The 18,830-nt window shown below is 39.1% G+C and overlaps 10 non-coding genes and 4 pseudogenes across 10 annotated transcripts; all 14 read right to left on the minus strand.

Annotated features, from left to right (window-relative positions):
• Nucleotides 1-11: 11 nt before the first annotated feature.
• On the minus strand, nt 12-130 carry LOC145995497 (5S ribosomal RNA). Its single transcript, XR_014442547.1, has one exon. It is a non-coding gene; the product is annotated as a 5S ribosomal RNA (ribosomal RNA).
• Nucleotides 131-705: 575 nt separating this feature from the next.
• On the minus strand, nt 706-824 carry LOC145995691 (5S ribosomal RNA; annotated as a pseudogene).
• Nucleotides 825-1,304: 480 nt separating this feature from the next.
• Nucleotides 1,305-1,422, minus strand: LOC145995749 (5S ribosomal RNA; annotated as a pseudogene).
• A 577-nt stretch (nt 1,423-1,999) lies between these two features.
• Nucleotides 2,000-2,118, minus strand: LOC145995498 (5S ribosomal RNA). The gene has a single exon (XR_014442548.1). It is a non-coding gene; the product is annotated as a 5S ribosomal RNA (ribosomal RNA).
• Nucleotides 2,119-2,693: 575 nt separating this feature from the next.
• LOC145995782 (5S ribosomal RNA) lies at nt 2,694-2,812 on the minus strand (annotated as a pseudogene).
• A 481-nt stretch (nt 2,813-3,293) lies between these two features.
• Nucleotides 3,294-3,411, minus strand: LOC145995720 (5S ribosomal RNA; annotated as a pseudogene).
• Nucleotides 3,412-3,988: 577 nt separating this feature from the next.
• LOC145995499 (5S ribosomal RNA) lies at nt 3,989-4,107 on the minus strand. The gene has a single exon (XR_014442549.1). It is a non-coding gene; the product is annotated as a 5S ribosomal RNA (ribosomal RNA).
• A 575-nt stretch (nt 4,108-4,682) lies between these two features.
• LOC145995658 (5S ribosomal RNA) lies at nt 4,683-4,801 on the minus strand. Its single transcript, XR_014442702.1, has one exon. It is a non-coding gene; the product is annotated as a 5S ribosomal RNA (ribosomal RNA).
• A 1,961-nt stretch (nt 4,802-6,762) lies between these two features.
• LOC145995642 (5S ribosomal RNA) lies at nt 6,763-6,881 on the minus strand. Its single transcript, XR_014442687.1, has one exon. It is a non-coding gene; the product is annotated as a 5S ribosomal RNA (ribosomal RNA).
• Nucleotides 6,882-7,985: 1,104 nt separating this feature from the next.
• LOC145995617 (5S ribosomal RNA) lies at nt 7,986-8,104 on the minus strand. Its single transcript, XR_014442663.1, has one exon. It is a non-coding gene; the product is annotated as a 5S ribosomal RNA (ribosomal RNA).
• A 1,739-nt stretch (nt 8,105-9,843) lies between these two features.
• LOC145995541 (5S ribosomal RNA) lies at nt 9,844-9,962 on the minus strand. Its single transcript, XR_014442589.1, has one exon. It is a non-coding gene; the product is annotated as a 5S ribosomal RNA (ribosomal RNA).
• Nucleotides 9,963-16,069: 6,107 nt separating this feature from the next.
• On the minus strand, nt 16,070-16,188 carry LOC145995632 (5S ribosomal RNA). Its single transcript, XR_014442677.1, has one exon. It is a non-coding gene; the product is annotated as a 5S ribosomal RNA (ribosomal RNA).
• A 928-nt stretch (nt 16,189-17,116) lies between these two features.
• Nucleotides 17,117-17,235, minus strand: LOC145995743 (5S ribosomal RNA). The gene has a single exon (XR_014442720.1). It is a non-coding gene; the product is annotated as a 5S ribosomal RNA (ribosomal RNA).
• Nucleotides 17,236-18,337: 1,102 nt separating this feature from the next.
• On the minus strand, nt 18,338-18,456 carry LOC145995428 (5S ribosomal RNA). Its single transcript, XR_014442481.1, has one exon. It is a non-coding gene; the product is annotated as a 5S ribosomal RNA (ribosomal RNA).
• Nucleotides 18,457-18,830: the final 374 nt, after the last annotated feature.

Raw genomic sequence — 18,830 nt, forward strand, 5'->3', positions numbered from 1 at the left:
AGCAAAAAGTTTGCCAACAGTACCTGGTGTTCCCAGGCGGTCACCAATCCAAGTACTTACCAGGCCCGACGCTGCTTGACTTCGGTGATCAGACGAGAACCGGTATATTCAGCGAGGTATGACCGTTGGCGAGAAATACTGCTTTCGGTAAGATAGATATACTCCACCGTCTAGTTTTCGAGACGAGACGTATTATGTCTCGTTTTGTGTGCACTGCCAAGAAAGTATAAATGAAACATAAGTGTTACTACACCAAATATTGATACATTTGATTGTAATCATAGTGAGAAAATGTTCTTTAACACCCTTCGAGAGATGTGTTAACATTAAAGCTACAAGATAGAGATTCAAATTGAGTGTATTGAAAGGGTTTTGAACAAAATATACACCTCATAATAACGGAGACTCGTATTCTCGCCGAAAACTACCAACCCCGGAACTACGGAGAGAGACACGGCGGATCCAGGCACCGCATTTCACCGCAATTATGGCGGCCGGCTGTAATACGACAGCACCCTGCAACCCAGCATGATAAGAAACTACAAAAAAACATCGGCTTCCAAGATATTCATATATACTAATATACATTTTTTACATATATTATTTGCTTACAGCTATAAAAGAGGTGATTCTGCAGAAACTGTGGATGATTGATTAGTTTCAAATTACAAAAAGGTCACTATCAACCAAAACAAATAAAAAGGTTGCCAAGAGTACCTGGTGTTCCCAGGCAGTTACCCATCCAAGTACTTACCATGCCCGACGCTGCTTGACTTCGGTGATCGGACGAGAACCGGTATATTCAGCGCGGTATGACCTTTGGCGAAAGGTACAGTCACGGACACTGAAGCTTGTAACGATTCCATTGAAAGTCAATGTATTCATTACAAGCCGGCAGTGTCCGTGACTGTACTGCTTTCGGTAATATAGATATACTCCACCGTCTAGTTTTCGAGACGAGACGGGTTATGTCTCGTTTAGTGTTCACTGCCAAGAATGTGCAGATGAAACATAATTGTTACTATTAATGATACATTTCATTGTAATCATAGTGAGAAAATGTGCTTTAACAACCTTCGAGAGATGTGTTAACATTAAAGCTAAAAGTCAGAGAAACACATTTTGTGAAGGGTTGGGTTTTTAAACAAAAAACGCACATAAATACATCAAATAATGTGGCAGGAAGGTATCCTCGCAGAAAAACTAAAAAAGTCGGATCTTCGGGGAGCGATTCCTCAAAAACTGTGGGTGATTGATTGACTTCAAGTTTCAAAAAAGGTCATTATCAGCATTAAAAAAAAAGATGCAAACAGTACCTGGTGTTCCCAGGCGGTCACCCATCCAAGTACTTACCAGGCCCGACGCTGCAGACTTCGGTGATCGGACGAGAACCGGTATATTCAGCGAGGTATGACCGCTGGCGAAAGGTACTGCATTCGGTAAGATAGATATACTCCACCTTCTAGTTTTCGAGACGAGACGGGTTATGTCTCGTCTTGTGTGCACTGCCAAGTATGTGTAGAAGAAACATACGATTTTGTACAACAAATAATGATACAATTCATTGTAATCATAGTGAGAAAATGTGCTCTAAGACACTTCGAGAGATGTGTTAACATTAGCGCTACAAGATAGAAAAGAAAATGTAGTGGAGTGAAAGGATTTTGCACAAAATATACACCCCATAAGAAAGCAGACACGTACCCTCGCCGAAAACTACCAACGCCGGAACTACGGAGAGCGACACGGGGGAGCCATTCACAGATCCCCAACGCAATTATGGCGGCCGGCTCTAATAAAGCAGCACTCTGCAACCCAGCATGATAAAAAACTACAAAAAAACATCGGCTTCCAAGATATTCCTATATACTAATATACATTTTTTACATATTTTATTTGCTGACAGCTATAAAAGAGGTGATTCTACAGATACTGTGGATGATTGATTGGTTTCAAGTTACGAAAAAGGTCATTATCACCATTAAAGAAACAAAAAGTTTGCCAACAGTACCTGGTGTTCCCAGGCGGTCACCAATCCAAGTACTTACCAGGCCCGACGCTGCTTGACTTCGGTGATCAGACGAGAACCGGTATATTCAGCGAGGTATGACCGTTGGCGAGAAATACTGCTTTCGGTAAGATAGATATACTCCACCGTCTAGTTTTCGAGACGAGACGTATTATGTCTCGTTTTGTGTCCACTGCCAAGAAAGTGTAAATGAAACATAAGTGTTACTACACCAAATATTGATACATTTGATTGTAATCATAGTGAGAAAATGTTCTTTAACACCCTTCGAGAGATGTGTTAACATTAAAGCTACAAGATAGAGATTCAAATTTAGTGTATTGAAAGGGTTTTGAACAAAATATACACCTCATAATAACGCAGACTCGTATTCTCGCCGAAAACTACCAACCCCGGAACTACGGAGAGAGACACGGCGGATCCAGGCACCGCATTCCACCGCAATTATGGCGGCCGGCTGTAATACGACAGCACCCTGCAACCCAGCATGATAAGAAACTACAAAAAAACATCGGCTTCCAAGATATTCATATATACTAATATACATTTTTTACATATATTATTTGCTTACAGCTATAAAAGAAGTGATTCTGCAGAAACTGTGGATGATTGATTAGTTTCAAATTACAAAAAGGTCACTCTCAACCAAAACAAATAAAAAGGTTGCCAACAGTACCTGGTGTTTCCAGGCAGTCACCCATCCAAGTACTTACCATGCCCGACGCTGCTTGACTTCGGTGATCGGACGAGAACCGGTAAATTCAGCGCGGTATGATTTTTGGCGAAAGGTACAGTCACGGACACTGTAGCTTGTAACGATTCCATTGAAAGTCAATGGATTCATTACAAGCCGGCAGTGTCCGTGACTGTACTGCTTTCGGTAATATAGATATACTCCACCGTCTAGTTTTCCAGACGAGACGGGTTATGTCTCGTTTAGTGTTCACTGATAAGAATGTGTAGATGAAACATAATTGTTACTATTAATGATACATTTCATTGTAATCATAGTGAGAAAATGTGCTTTAACAACTTTCGAGAGATGTGTTAACATTAAAGCTAAAAGACAGAGAAACACATTTTGTGAAGGTTTGGGTTTTTAAACAAAAAACGCAGATAAAATACATCAAATAATGTGGCAGGAAGGTATCCTCGCAGAAAAACTAAAAAAGTCGGATCTTCGGGGAGCGATTCCTCAAAAACTGTGGGTGATTGATTGACTTCAAGTTTCAAAAAAGGTCATTATCAGCATTAAAAAAAAAGATGCAAACAGTACCTGGTGTTCCCAGGCGGTCACCCATCCAAGTACTTACCAGGCCCGACGCTGCAGACTTCGGTGATCGGACGAGAACCGGTATATTCAGCGAGGTATGACCGTTGGCGAAAGGTACTGCATTCGGTAGGATAGATATACTCCACCTTCTATTTTTCGAGACGAGACGGGTTATGTCTCGTCTTGTGTGCACTGCCAAGTATGTGTAGAAGAAACATACGATTTTGTACAACAAATAATGATACAATTCATTGTAATCATAGTGAGAAAACGTGCTCTAAGACACTTCGAGAGATGTGTTAACATTAGAGCTACAAGATAGAAAAGAAAATGTAGTGGAGTGAAAGGATTTTGCACAAAATATACACCCCATAAGAAAGCAGACACGTACCCTCGCCGAAAACTACCAACGCCGGACCTACGGAGAGCGACACGGGGGAGCCATTCACAGATCCCCACCGCAATTATGGCTGCCGGCTCTAATACAGCAGCACTCTGCAACCCAGCATGATAAAAAACTAAAAAAAAACATCCCATTCCCAGATATTCATATATACTAATATACATTTTTTACATATTTTATTTGCTGACAGCTATAAAAGAGGTGAATCTGCAGAAACTGTGGATGATTGATTGGTTTGAAGTTACGAAAAAGGTCATTATCACCATTAAAGAAGCAAAAAGTTTGCCAACAGTACCTGGTGTTCCCAGGCGGTCACCAATCCAAGTACTTACCAGGCCCGACGCTGCTTGACTTCGGTGATCAGACGAGAACCGGTATATTCAGCGAGGTATGACCGTTGGCGAGAAATACTGCTTTCGGTAAGATAGATATACTCCACCGTCTAGTTTTCGAGACGAGACGTATTATGTATCGTTTTGTGTGCACTGCCAAGAAAGTGTAAATGAAACATAAGTGTTACTACACCAAATATTGATACATTTGATTGTAATCATAGTGAGAAAATGTTCTTTAACACCCTTCGAGAGATGTGTTAACATTAAAGCTACAAGATAGAGATTCAAATTGAGTGTATTGAAAGGGTTTTGAACAAAATATACACCTCATAATAACGCAGACTCGTATTCTCACCGAAAACTACCAACGCCGGAACTACGGAGAGAGACACGGCGGATCCAGGCACCGCATTCCACCGCAATTATGGCGGCCGGCTTAAATACGACAGCACCCTGCAACCCAGCATGATAAGAAACTACAAAAAATCATCGGCTTCCAAGATATTCATATATACTAATATACATTTTTTACATATATTATTTGCTTACAGCTATAAAAGAGGTGAATCTGCAGAAACTGTGGATGATTGATTAGTTTCAAATTACAAAAAGGTCACTATCAACCAAAACAAATAAAAAGGTTGCCAACAGTACCTGTTGTTCCCAGGCAGTCACCCATCCAACTAGTTAGCAGGCCCGACGCTGCTTGACTTCGGTGATCGGACGAGAACCGGTATATTCAGCGCGGTATGACCGTTGGCGAAAGGTACTGCTTTCGGTAAGATAGATATACTCCACCGTCTAGTTTTCGAGACGAGACGTATTATGTCCCGTTTTGTGTGCACTGCCAAGAAAGTGTAGATGAAACATAAGTGTTACTACACCAAATATTGATACATTTGATTGTAATCATAGTGAGAAAATGTGCTCTAACAAACTTCGGGAGATGTGTTAACATTAAAGCTACAAGATAGAGATTCAAATTTAGTGTAGTGAAAGGATTTTGAACAAAATATACACCCCATAAAAACGCTGACTCGTATTCTCGACGAAAACTACCAACGCCGGACCTACGGAGAGAGACACGGCGGATCCAGGCACCGCTATCCACCGCAATTATGGCGGCCGGCTGTAATACGACTGCACAACGCAACCCAGCATGATAAGAAACTAAAAAAAAAACATCGGCTTCCCAGATATTCATATATACTAATATACATTTTTTACATATATTATTTCCTTACAGCTATAAAAGAGGTGGTTCTGCTGAAACTGTGGATGATTGATTGGTTTCAAATTACAAAAAGGTCACTATTAACCAAAACAAAGAAAAAGGTTGCCAACACTACCTGGTGCTCCCAGGCGGTCACCCATCCAAGTACTTACCAGATCCGTCGCTTCTTGACTTCTGTTTTGGGACGAAAACCGGTATATTTAACGCCGTATGTCCATTTGCGAAAGACAATGCTTTCGGTAAGTTACATATAGGCCACCTTCTAGTTTTCGGGACGAGTCGGGACATCTCACGTTTCGTGGGCAATGCCAAGAATGTGTAGAAGAAACATAGGTTTTTGTACAACAAATAATGATACATTTCATTGTAATCATAGTGAGAAAATGTGCTTTAACAAGCTTCGAGAGATGTGTTAACATTAAAGCTACAAAATAGAGATTAAAATTTAGTGCAGTGAAAGGGTTTTGAACAAAATATACACATAATAATAACGCAGACTCATATTATCGCCGAAAACTACAAACGCCGGACCTACGGAGAGAGACACGGCGGATCCAGGCACCGCTATCCACCGCAATAATGGCGGCGGGATGTAATGCGACAGCACCCTGCAACCCAGCATGATAAGAAATTAAATAAAACATCGGCTTCCCAGATATTCATATATACTAATATACATTTTTTACATATATTATATGCTTGCAGCTATAAAAGAGGTGATTCTGCAGAAACTGTGGATGATTGATTTGTTTCAAATTACAAAAATGTCACTATTAAACAAAACAAAGAAAAAGGTTGCCAACAGTACCTGGTGCTCCCAGGCTGTCACCCATCCAAGTACTTTCCAGATCCGTCGCTGCTTGGTTTCTTTTGTGGGACGAAAACCGGTATATTTAACGCGGTATGTCCGCTGGCGAAATGCACTGCTTTCGGTAAGTTACATATAGGCCACCTTCTAGCTTTCGAGACGAGTCGGGACATCCTACGTTTCGTGGGCAATGCCAAGAATGTGTTGAAGTAACATACGTTTTTGTACTAAAATAATGATACAATTCATTGTAATCATAGTGAGAAAATGTGCTGTAACAAACTTCGAGAGATGTGTTAACATTAATGCTACACGATAGGGATTCAAATTTAGTGCAGTGAAAGGGTTTTGAACAAAATATACACCCCATAATAACGCAGACTCGTATTCTCGCCGAAAAATACCAACGCCGGACCTACGGAGAGAGACACGGCGGATCCAGGCACCGCTATCCACCGCAATTATGGCGGCCGGCTGTAATACGACTGCACCCTTCAAACCAGCATGATAAGAAACTAAAAAAAACATCGGCTTCACAGATATTCATATATACTAATATACATTTTTTACATATATTATTTGCTTACAGCTATAAAAGAGGTGATTCTGCAGAAACTGTGGATGATTGATTGGTTTCAAATTACAAATAGGTCATTATCAACCAAAACAAAGAAAAAGGTTGCCAACAGTACCTGGTGTTCCCAGGCAGTCACCCATCCAAGTACTTACCAGGCCCGACGCTGCTTGACTTCGGTGATCGGACGAGAACCGGTATATTCAGCGCGGTATGACCGTTGGCGAGGGGTACTGCTTTCGGTAAGATAGATATACTCCACCGTCTAGTTTTCGAGACGAGACCTATTATGTCCCGTTTTGTGTGCACTGCCAAGAAAGTGTAGATGAAACGTAAGTGTTACTACACCAAATATTGATACATTTGATTGTAATCATAGTGAGAAAATGTGCTTTAACACTCTTCGAGACATGTGTTAACATTAGAGCTAAAAGACAGAGAAGGAAATTTTGTGCAGGGTTGGGATGTTAAACAGAAACGCCCAAAAATACATCAAATAATATGGCAGGAACGTATCCTCGCCAAAAAACTACCAACGCCGGCTGTTTGGGAAGCGATTCTGCAAAAAATATTTGCGATTGATTGACTTCAAGTTACAAAAAAGTCATTATCACCATTAAAAAAGCAAAAGGTTGCTCACAGTACCTGGTGCTCCCAGGCTGTCACCCATCCAAGTACTTACAACATTCTTCGCTGCTTGACTTCTGTTTTGGGACGAAAACCGGTATATTTAAGGCGGTATGTCCGTTGGCGAAAGACACTGCTTTCGGTAAGTTACATATAGGCCACCCTCTAGTTTTCGAGGCGAGTCGGGACATCCTATTTTTCGTGGGCAATGCCAAGAATGTGTAGAAGAAACATAGGTTTTTGTACTACAAATAATGATACAATTCATTGTAATCATAGTGAGAAAATGTGCTCTAACAAACTTCGAGAGATGTGTTAACATTAAAGCTACAAGATAGAGATTCAAATTTAGTGCAGTGAAAGGGTTTTGAACAAAATATACACCCCATAATAACGCAGACTGGTATTCTCGCCGAAAACTCCCAACGCAGGACCTACGGAGAGAGACACGTCGGACCCAGGCACCGCTATCCACCGCAATTATGGCGGCCAGATGTAATACGACAGCAACCTGCAACCCAAAATGATAAGAAATTAAAAAAAAAAACATCGGCTTCCCAGATATTCATATATACTAATATACATGTTTTACATATATTATTTTCTGACTGCTATGAAAGAGGTGATTCTGCAGAAACTGTGAATGATTGATTGGTTTCAAATTACAAAAGGGTCACTATTAACCAAAACAAAGAAAAAGGTTGCCAACAGTACCTGGTGTTCCCGGGCAGTCACCCATCCAAGTACTTACCAGGCCCGACGCTGCTTGACTTCGGTGAACGGACGAGAACCGGTATATTCAGCGCGGTATGACCGTTGGAGAGGGGTACTGATTTCGGTAAGATATATATACTCCACCGTCTAGTTTTCGAGACGAGACGTATTATGTCCCGTTTTGTGTGCACTGCCAAGAAAGTGTAGATGAAACGTAAGTGTTACTACACCAAATATTGATACATTTGATTGTAATCATAGTGAGAAAATGTGCTTTAACACTCTTCGAGAGATGTGTTAACATTAAAGTTAAAAGACAGAGAAGGAAATTTTGTGCAGGGTTGGGATGTTAAACAGAAACGCCCAAAAATACATCAAATAATATGGCAGGAACGTATCCTCGCCGAAAAACTACCAACGCCGGCTGTTTGGGAAGCGATTCTGCAAAAATATTTGTGATTGATTGACTTCAAGTTACAAAAAAGTCATTATCACCATTAAAAAAGCAAAAGGTAGCTCACAGTACCTGGTGCTCCCAGGCTGTCACCCATCCAAGTACTTACCAGATCCTTCGCTGCTTGACTTCTGTTTTGGGACGAAAACCGGTATATTTAAGGCGGTATGTCCGTTGGCGAAAGACACTGCTTTCGGTAAGTTACATATAGGCCACCTTCTAGTTTTCGAGGCGAGTCGGGACATCCTACGTTTCGTGGGCAATGCCAAGAATGTGTAGAAGAAACATAGGTTTTTGTACTACAAATAATGATACAATTCATTGTAATCATAGTGAGAAAATGTGCTCTAACAAACTTCGAGAGATGTGTTAACATTAAAGCTACAAGATAGAGATTCATATTTAGTGCAGTGAAAGGGTTTTGAACAAAATATACACCCCATTATAACGCAGACTCGTATTCTCGCCGAAAACTACCAACGCCGGACCTTTGGAGAGAGACACGGCAGATCCAGGCACCGCTATCCACCGCAATTATGGCGGCCGGATGTAATACGACAGCACCCTGCAAGCCAGCATGATTTTTTACATATAGTATTTGCTTACAGCTATAAAAGAGGTGATTCTGCAGAAACTGTGGATGATTGATTGGTTTCAAATTACAAAAAGGTCACTATTAACCAAAACAAAGAAAAAGGTTGCCAACAGTACCTGGTGTTCCCAGGAAGTCACCCATCCAAGAACTTACCAGGCTCGACGCTGCTTGACTTCTGTTTTGGGACGAAAACCGGTATATTTAACGCGGTATGTCCTTTGGCGAAAGGCTCTGCTTTCGGTAAGTTACATATAGGCAACCTTCTAGCTTTCGAGACGAGTCGGGACATCCTACGTTTCGTGGGCAATGACAAGAATGTGTAGAAGAAACATACGTTCTTGAACTACAAATAATGATACAATTCATTGTAATCATAGTGAGAAAATGTGCTCTAACAAACTTCGAGAGATGTGTTAACATTAAAGACTCAAGATAGAGATTAAAATTTAGTGCAGTGAAAGGGTTTTGAACAAAATATACACCCAATAATAACGCAGACTCGTATTCTCGCTGAAAACTACCAACGTCGGACCTACGGAGAGAGACACGGCGGATCCAGGCACCGCTATCCACCGCAATTATGGCGGCCGGATGAAATACGTCAGCACCCTGCAACCTAGCATGATAAGAAATTAAATAAAACATCGGCTTCAAAGATATTCATATATACTAATATACATTTTTTACATATATTATTTGCTTACAGCTATAAAAGAGGTGATTCTGCAGGAACTGTGGATGATTGATTGGTTTCAAATTACAAAAAGGTCACTATTAACCAAAACAAAGAAGATGGTTGCCAACAGTACCTGGTGTTCCCAGGCAGTCAACCATCCAAGTACTTACCAGGTCCGACGCTGCTTGACTTCGGTGATCGGACGAGAACCGGTATATTCAGCGCGGTATGACCGTTGGCGAAAGGTACTGCTTTTGGTAAGATAGATATACTCCACCGTCTAGTTTTCGAGACGAGACGGGTAATGTCTCGTTCAGTGTGCACTCCCAAGAATGTGTAGATGAAACATAATTCATACTATTAATGATACATTTCACTGTAATCATAGTGAGAAAATGTGCTTGAACAACCTTCGAGAGATGTGTTAACATTAAAGATAAAAGACAGAGAAGGAAATTTTGTGCAGGGTTGGGATTTTAAACAGAAACGCCAAAAAATACATCAAATAATATTTCAGGAACGTATCCTCGCAGAAAAACTACCAACGCCGGCTCTTCGGGACACGATTCTGCAAAAAATGTTTGTGATTGATTGACTTCAAGTTACAAAAAGAGTCATTATCACCATTACAAAATAAAAAAGGTTGATAACAGTACCTGGTGCTCCAAGGCTGTCACCCAGCCAAGTGTTGGTTTAATAAAAGAACACGTACAGTTTATTCCGAGAAGTTTTATTGTGCTTCTCACTCGGACGAACACAAGTGCTACAAAACAAATTTCGAGAACCAAAAACAGTAGAACATCGATAGTGCAGCTTTGCACAGACTACAACCTATGTAGTATATTAACTCTTGATCTTGTAACGGTGATGACGTAAATCTGTAATTTGTAAGTCCCGCATTGCGTCATCCCATTACATTGAGTGAAAATTTCCCACCCGGGAAATTTCATTCCATAAAAATCCCCATGAGGTTATTTTTCCTCACTACCAATTTATTCCGATAGATGTCTCTCCTGTCAATTTTCACCTTTTTCTTCTTCGCTAGCAGCGGAGGTAGGCAAAAACACAGTTCGTCGCACGACAATCAAGGTTCAACGTCGCTTGGTATTTCATTCAAAAACTGGGGCAAGTTTTATTGTATCCTGTGCAACCACTATCGTAAGTTGGGACTTTGAGAACTTTGGTCATTCATTTTTTAAATGTTACGTGTTGCCGTTTGAACTTACATTGCTTCTTTGCAACATAGTGTCCTGTCACTAAAAACATTTGTAAGGAATTGTGCTTTGGACTTATTTTTTTGTGAACCAATTTTCAGCATATATATAAATTTTGCGATAGTCGTTTTTGTGGTAATTGTCACGACCAGTATTTTAATTTGTGGTAACCATTTTTACACATATATATATTTGCATGACTAGTATTTGTTTTTCGAAAGTAATTAACCAACAAGTATTTAATGTCAGCATGAACTGGAGTCGGAACATAGACATTGAACCTTGAAATAACTAGAACCAATACACTTCGCTGCAGTATCCATAAGCGCACATGGCATCAAGGAAGTAACGGCAAAAATCTATTACGTAACCAGAACACTTGAATTTGACTGCATCAATTCGACTACTTTTGGATGTTGTGAACAGCCGGGCTAATTTGGCAACTAGAACGTTTAGAAGGTACGTAAGATTACGTGTGTTATAGTGAACTGAACTTGCGTAACAAACTTAAATTCATACTTGCCAATTTATTGATTTGTGCATTACAAATAAGACGCGATAAAAGATCGGCGCTTTGAATGCGTCATGTGCATAAAACAAGATCACGAGTGAGAAATAGATACGTACATGTGCGTGAACCAAGTAATAATGTAAAACATCGCCGCAACAGTAACCCAAATGTGCAACCAATACGTGTGTGACCCAAGAACGTAATTTTTTATAGATAATCATTCATCCTCAAAGACGTCATAACGAAAGTCCCTTTACAACTAATAACAAACGAGACAAATCTTAACCGACTGAGTATTTGGAATTAATGAGCATCTAGTTCTCTTAAAAAGAAAGAAATAGGCAGAAGTTTTTAAATAATTATAATTTTAGGTATTTTAGGTATTCTATAAATTAGTAGAATTTGTCCGTTAAATGTTGAAATGGTACAAACTTTTATAGTGAAGTAAATTTTATCTGTATTATTGCCAAAAAAGACGTACCTTTTATTTGCATTGTTATTTTTTATTGTAAATTATTCTGATCAAAAGAAATACTAAAAATGAGAATTGTCGGTCGTACATAAATTGGAATTTGTTGTGAAGCTTAGAAAAAAAAATAGAAGGAAATATTGAAAGAAAGTTGCCGCAAATTTAAATTTGTTAAATAAACGTCTATAGTGAATGTACTACTTTTATTGGTGTGAGTTGCGATTTGTGACGTAATTGAGGTAATGCTTGTTGTATAACTTGCTGAATTTTTGTAAAAGGGTAAAGAAGGGTGCGGAATTTACACACACATTATTCAAACTGTTGTTATTATGGGAATTATTTCCGTATATGTATTCGGTTAACCCCATAACAAGCAAAAATTGTAATTGCGGTTCCTCGATTTATATTATCCACGCTCAATATACCTCCGCGAGTATTGGTCACCGTGTTCATGCTTCCCATTTTTACCGACATCGAGGAACGGCGTTACAATCTCTTGTTTATACACTTTATATGTTTATTGACAAAAACACCCTACATATAACCCCCCTTTTTTTCAATGAATAATAAAGTGTGTATCATCATAATTACTCACTCATCATATTCATTAAGTTACAATTCCTTCTTAACTTTATACCTGTTTGAGGTTTTGTTAATGTATCTGCAATCATGTCGTCTGAAGCACAGTACTTAAATGTTACTTCACCTTTATAATACAGATCACGAACAAAATGATATTTTACATCAATATGTTTAGTTCTCAAACTAACCCTTTCATTTTTAATTAGTTTGATACAACTTTGATTATCTTCATTTATGATAATTGGATAATCACATTTTTTATCCATATCATTTAACACATATTTTATCCATTTTGCTTCCTTACATGCTTCTGCAATTGCCACATACTCAGCTTCAGTGGAAGATAATGAAACATAAGATTGTTTTCTACAAGCCCAGCTTATCATACTTCCCTTATACATAAATACATAACCACTGTTTGATTTTCTAGTTGACACATCCCCAGCCCAATCAGCATCTGCGTAACCTAACAAATAATCATTTTCAAATTCAAATTTGTTTCCTAATTTTAACTTATATGATTGAGTTCCCTTTAAATAACGAAAAATTCTTTTAACTTCAATCCAATCAGCTTTAGCAGGACAACTGACCTTCTGACTCAAAATTGACACACTTGCCGATATGTCTGGTCTAGTATTTATACTTATGTACAATAATGCTCCAATAGCTTGTCTGTATTGCTCATTACTTGGTAATGGTTCAGAAGTTTCTGCATATTTAATGTATCCAGGATCCATTGGAATTTTTCATGACTTTGCATCTTCCAATCCAAATTGTTTGATTAACTTTCCTATGTAATTACTTTGATGAAGAGCAAAAATTCCATCCTTACTTCTCTCAACTTGAATTCCCAGATAACAATTAATATCACCAAGACAATTAATCTGAAATTTCTTTGACATTAACATTGCTACATCATTAATTAAATCAACATTTGTACATGCAATCACAAGATCATCTACATACATTAGAATATAGATCATATTCCCATCAACTGATTTTGTATAAAGACACGGATCTGCCTCACCTCTTTTGAAATTATTGTTAACCAAAAATTCATCAATTTTATTATACCATGATCTTGCGGCTTGTTTTAACCCATATATGCGTTTCTTCAATCTGCATACATATTCTTCTTTTCCAGGTTGATGATATCCCTCAGGTTGTTTCATGTATATTTCTTCATCTAAATCACCATACAAAAATGCTGTCTTTACATCAAAATGCTTGACTGCCATGTTCATTTGTCCTGCAACTGTTAAAAGAACTCTGAATGTTGCTTGTTTTCCAACTGGTGCAAACACTAGATCGTAATCATCACCATAGATTTGTGAATATCCTTGAGCAACTAGTCTGGCTTTGTAACGAGTAACTTTTCCTTGTGCATCTTCTTTAATGGTATACACCCATTTACTACCAATTACATTTCTTCCATTTACTGGTTGAACTAGTTCCCAAGTATTATTTTCTTTTAATGAGTTCATTTCTTCATTCATTGCCGTCTCCCATTTATCATTATCAGGTCCTGTAACTGCCTCGTCAAAAGATGTTGGTAACTTTCATTTCATTTCTTATACTTGGATTAAATGTGGCAAAAAATTCCTTGTCACTGGTCATATGACATGTGGCTGCTGAATCAATGTACCATTTGTCTCTACCTGTACCTTTTTCACTTGCTTCAAAACACAGAAAATGAACATTATCACAATCAGAACCACTTTCATCATCTCTTTTTTCACTTTCTTCAACATTACTCACCTGGTTTGCTTTATACACAATTTTCCTTTTATGTGCCTTGTACTTAAAACAATCACGTTTAAAGTGACCTGGCTTTTTACAAAAAAAACAGACACTTTTCACATTATCGGATTTCACTTTAAGAGCACTTTCTGAATAAACACCACTGTCAGTTTTGGCTTCCTTTCTTCTCTTATATTCATGTATGAGCTTCCCTTTCACCATTTCTAAAGTTAGGTCTTCTTCCGGTCTCGTCTCCAGTGCAGTAATTAGCGTCTCGTAACTGTCCGGCAGGCTACACAACAACATTGCTACTTGCAAATGTTCCGCTAAATTTTCACCAAAAGCTGCAAGTTGATCCACAATATCCAACATTGCATTAATGTGCTGCTCCATGTCGCCATTTTCACTAAGCTGTAAGCGGCACATTTTCTTCAATAAATACACTTTAGTTGTGAGACTTGATTTTTCATGATACCGTTTCAAAGAATAACAATATCCTTTCGCTGTTTCCTGCTTTCTTACATGAACGAGTTGATCATCTTCCAGCAAAAGTCCAATGGTGGCCCTAGCCTTTCCGTCTTTTTTCTTCCATTCCTCGTCCGGTTCTTTTGGCTGCACACCCGTCACTACATCCAACAATTCTTCCTTTAGAAGTAGTAACTCCAATTTGTACTTCCACGTTTGATAGTTCCTGTTATTTAACTTCTGTATAGTCGATTTCACCGACTCCATTTTCACAGTCCGTATTCAAACATGAACAGCCGCACTTCCTCGTTTTCCTTATTACAACTGCATTAGACGTGTTCTGGGCGTCCTGGGCCCATAACCTATGTTGGTTTAATAAAAGAACACGTACAGTTTATTCCGAGAAGTTTTATTGTGCTTCTCACTCGGACGAACACAAGTGCTACAAAACAAATTTCGAGAACCAAAAACAGTAGAACATCGATAGTGCAGCTTTGCACAGACTACAACCTATGTAGTATATTAACTCTTGAACTCTTGTTTATACACTTTATATGTTTATTGACAAAAACACCCTACATAAATATACCCAAAATGTGCCGCTTAATTTTCACCAAAAGCTGCAAGTTGATCCACAATATCAACATTGCATTAATGTGCTGCTCCATGTCGCCATTTTCACTAAGCTGTAAGCGGCACAATTTTCTTCACCAAGTACTTACCAGATTTGTCGCTGCTTGACTTCTGTTTAGGGACGAAAACCGGTATATTTAACGCGGTATGTCCGTTGGCGAAATGCACTGCTTTCGGTAAGTTACATATAGGCCACCTTCTAGCTTTCGAGACGAGTCGGGACATCTCACGTTTCGTGGGCAATGCCAAGAATGTGTAGAACAAACATGCGTTTTTGTACTACAAATAATGATACAATTCATTGTAATCATAGTGAGAAAATGTTCTCTAACAAACTTCGAGAGATGTGTTAACATTAAAGCTACAAGATAGAGATTCAAATTTAGTGCTGTGAAAGGGTTTTGAACAAAATATACACCCCATAATAACGCAGACTCGTATTCTGGCCGAAAACTACCAAAGCCGGACCTACGGAGAGAGACACGGCGGATCCAGGCACCACTATCCACCGCAATTATGGCGGCCGGATGTAATACGACAGCACCCTGCAACCCAGCATGATAAGAAATTAAATAAAACATCGGCTTCCCAGATATTCATATATACTAATATACATTTTTTACATATATTATATGCTTACAGCTATAAAAGAGGTGATTCTGCAGAAACTATGGATGATTGATTGGTTTCAAATTACAAAATTGTCACTATTAAACAAAACAAAGAAAAAGGTTGCCAACAGTACCTGGTGTTCCCAGGCAGTCACCCATCCAAGTACTTACCAGGCCCGACACTGCTTGACTTCGGTGATCGGACGATAACCGGTATATTCAGCGCGGTATGACCGTTGGCGAAAGGTACTGCTTTCGGTAAGATAGATATACTCCACCGTCTAGTTTTTGAGACGAGACGGGTTATGTCTCGTTTAGTGTGCACTGCCAAGAATGTGTAGATGAAACATAATTGTTACTATTAATGATACATTTCATTGTAATCATAGTGAGAAAATGTGCTTTAACAACCTTCGAGAGATGTGTTAACATTAAAGCTAAAAGACAGAGAAGGAAATTTTGTGCAGGGTTGGGATTTTAAAAAGAAACGGCCAAAAATACATCACATAATATGGGAGGAACGTATCCTCGCCGAAAAACTACAACGCCGGCTTTTTGGGAAGCGATTCTGCAAAAAATATTTGTGATTGATTGACTTCAAGTTACAAAAAAGTCATTATCACCATTAAAAAAGCAAAAAGGTTGCTAACAGTACCTGGTACGCCCAGGCTGTCACCCATCCAAGTACTTTCCAGATCCGTCGCTTCTGGACTTCTGTTTTGGGACGAAAACTGGTATATTTAACGCGGTATGTTCGTTGGCGAAAGACACTGCTTTCGGTAAGTTACATATAGGCCACCTTCTAGTTTCCGAGACGAGTCGGGACATCTCACGTTTCGTGGGCAATGCCAAGAATATGTAGAAGAAACATAGGTTTTTGTACAACAAATAATGATACATTTCATTGTAATCATAGTGAGAAAATGTGCTTTAACAACCTTCGAGACATGTGTTAACATTAAAGCTAAAAGACAGAGAAGGAAATTTTGTGAAGTGTTTGGTTTTTAAACAAAAAACGCACGTAAAATACATCAAATAATATGGCAGGAAGGTATCCTCGCAGAAAAACTACCAACGTCGGCTCTTCGGGGAGCGATTCCTCAAAAACTGTGGGTGATTGATTGACTTCAAGTTTCAAATATGGTCATTATCAGCATTAAAGAAAAGGTTGCCAACAGTACCTGGTGTTCCCAGGCGGTCACCCATCCAAGTACTTACCAGGCCCGACGCTGCTTGACTTCGGTGATCGGACGAGAACCGGTATATTCAGCGCGGTATGACCGTTGGCGAAAGGTACTGCATTCGGTAAAATAGATATACTCCACCGTCTAGTTTTCGAGACGAGACGGGTTATGTCTCATTTTGTGTGCACTGCCAAGAATGTGTAGATAAAACATAATTGTTACTACACAAAATAATGATACATTTCATTGTAATCATAGTGAGAAAATGTGCTCTAACAACCTTCGAGAGATGTGTTAACATAAAAGCTAAAAGACAGAGAAGGAAATTTTGTGCAGGGTTGAGATTTTAAACAAAAACGCACAAAAATACATCAAATAATATGGCAGGAACGTATCCTCGCAGAAAAGCTACCAACGCCGGCTCTTCGGGAAGCGATTCTGCAAAAAATGTTTGTGATTCATTGACTTCAAGTTACAAAAAAGTCATTATCACCATTAAAAAAGCAAAAATGTTGCTTACAGTAAATGGTGCTCTCAGGCTGTCAACCATCCAAGTACTTACCATATCCGTCGCTGCTTGACTTCTGTTTTGGGACGAAAACCGGTATATTTAACGTGGTATGTCCGTTGGCGAAATGCACTACTTTCGGTAAGTTACATATAGGCAAACTTCTAGCTTTCGAGACGAGTCGGGACATCCTACGTTTCGTGGGCAATGCCAAGAATGTGTAGAAGAAACATACGTTTTTGAACTACAAATAATGATACAATTCATTGTAATCATAGTGAGAAAATGTGCTCTAACAAACTTCGAGACATGTGTTAACATTAAAGCTACAAGATAGAGATTAAAATTTAGTGCAGTGAAAGGGTTCTGAACAAAATATACACCCCATAATAACGCAGACTCGTATTCTCGCCGAAAACTACCAACGCCGGAACTACGGAGAGAGACACGGCGGATCCAGGCACAGCTATCCACAGCAATTATGGCGGCCGGATGTAATACGACAGCACCCTGCAACCCAGCATGATAAGAAATTAAATAAAACATCGGCTTCCCAGATATTCATATATACTAATATATATTTTTTACATATATTATATGCTTACAGCTATAAAAGAGGTGATTCTGCAGAAACTGTGGATGATTGATTGGTTTCAAATTACAAAAATGTCACTATTAACCAAGACAAAGAAAAAGGTTGCCAACAGTACCTGGTGTTCCCAGGCAGTCACCCATCCAAGTACTTACCAGGCCCGACACTGCTTGACTTCGGTGATCGGACGAGAACCGGTATATTCAGCGCGGTATGACCGTTGGCGAAAGGTACTGCTTTCGGTAAGATAGATATACTCCACCGTCTAGTTTTCGAGACGAGACGGGTTATGTCTCGTTTAGTGTGCACTGCCCAGAATGTGTAGATGAAACATAATTGTTACTATTAATGATACATTTCATTGTAATCATAGTGAGAAAATGTGCTTTAACAACCTTCGAGAGATGTGTTAACATTAAAGCTAGAAGACAGAGAAGGAAATTTTGTGCAGGGTTAGGATTTTAAACAGAAACGCCCAAAAATACATCAAATAATATTTCAGGAACGTATCCTCGCACAAAAACTACCAACGCCGGCTCTTCGGGAAGCCATTCTGCAAGAAATGTTTGTGATTTATTGACTTCAAGTTACAAAAAAGG

Source organism: Lepisma saccharinum, chromosome 11 (genome assembly GCF_977018435.1).
Source record: "Lepisma saccharinum chromosome 11, izLepSacc3.1, whole genome shotgun sequence".
Classification (NCBI taxonomy): Eukaryota; Metazoa; Arthropoda; class Insecta; order Zygentoma; family Lepismatidae; genus Lepisma; species Lepisma saccharinum.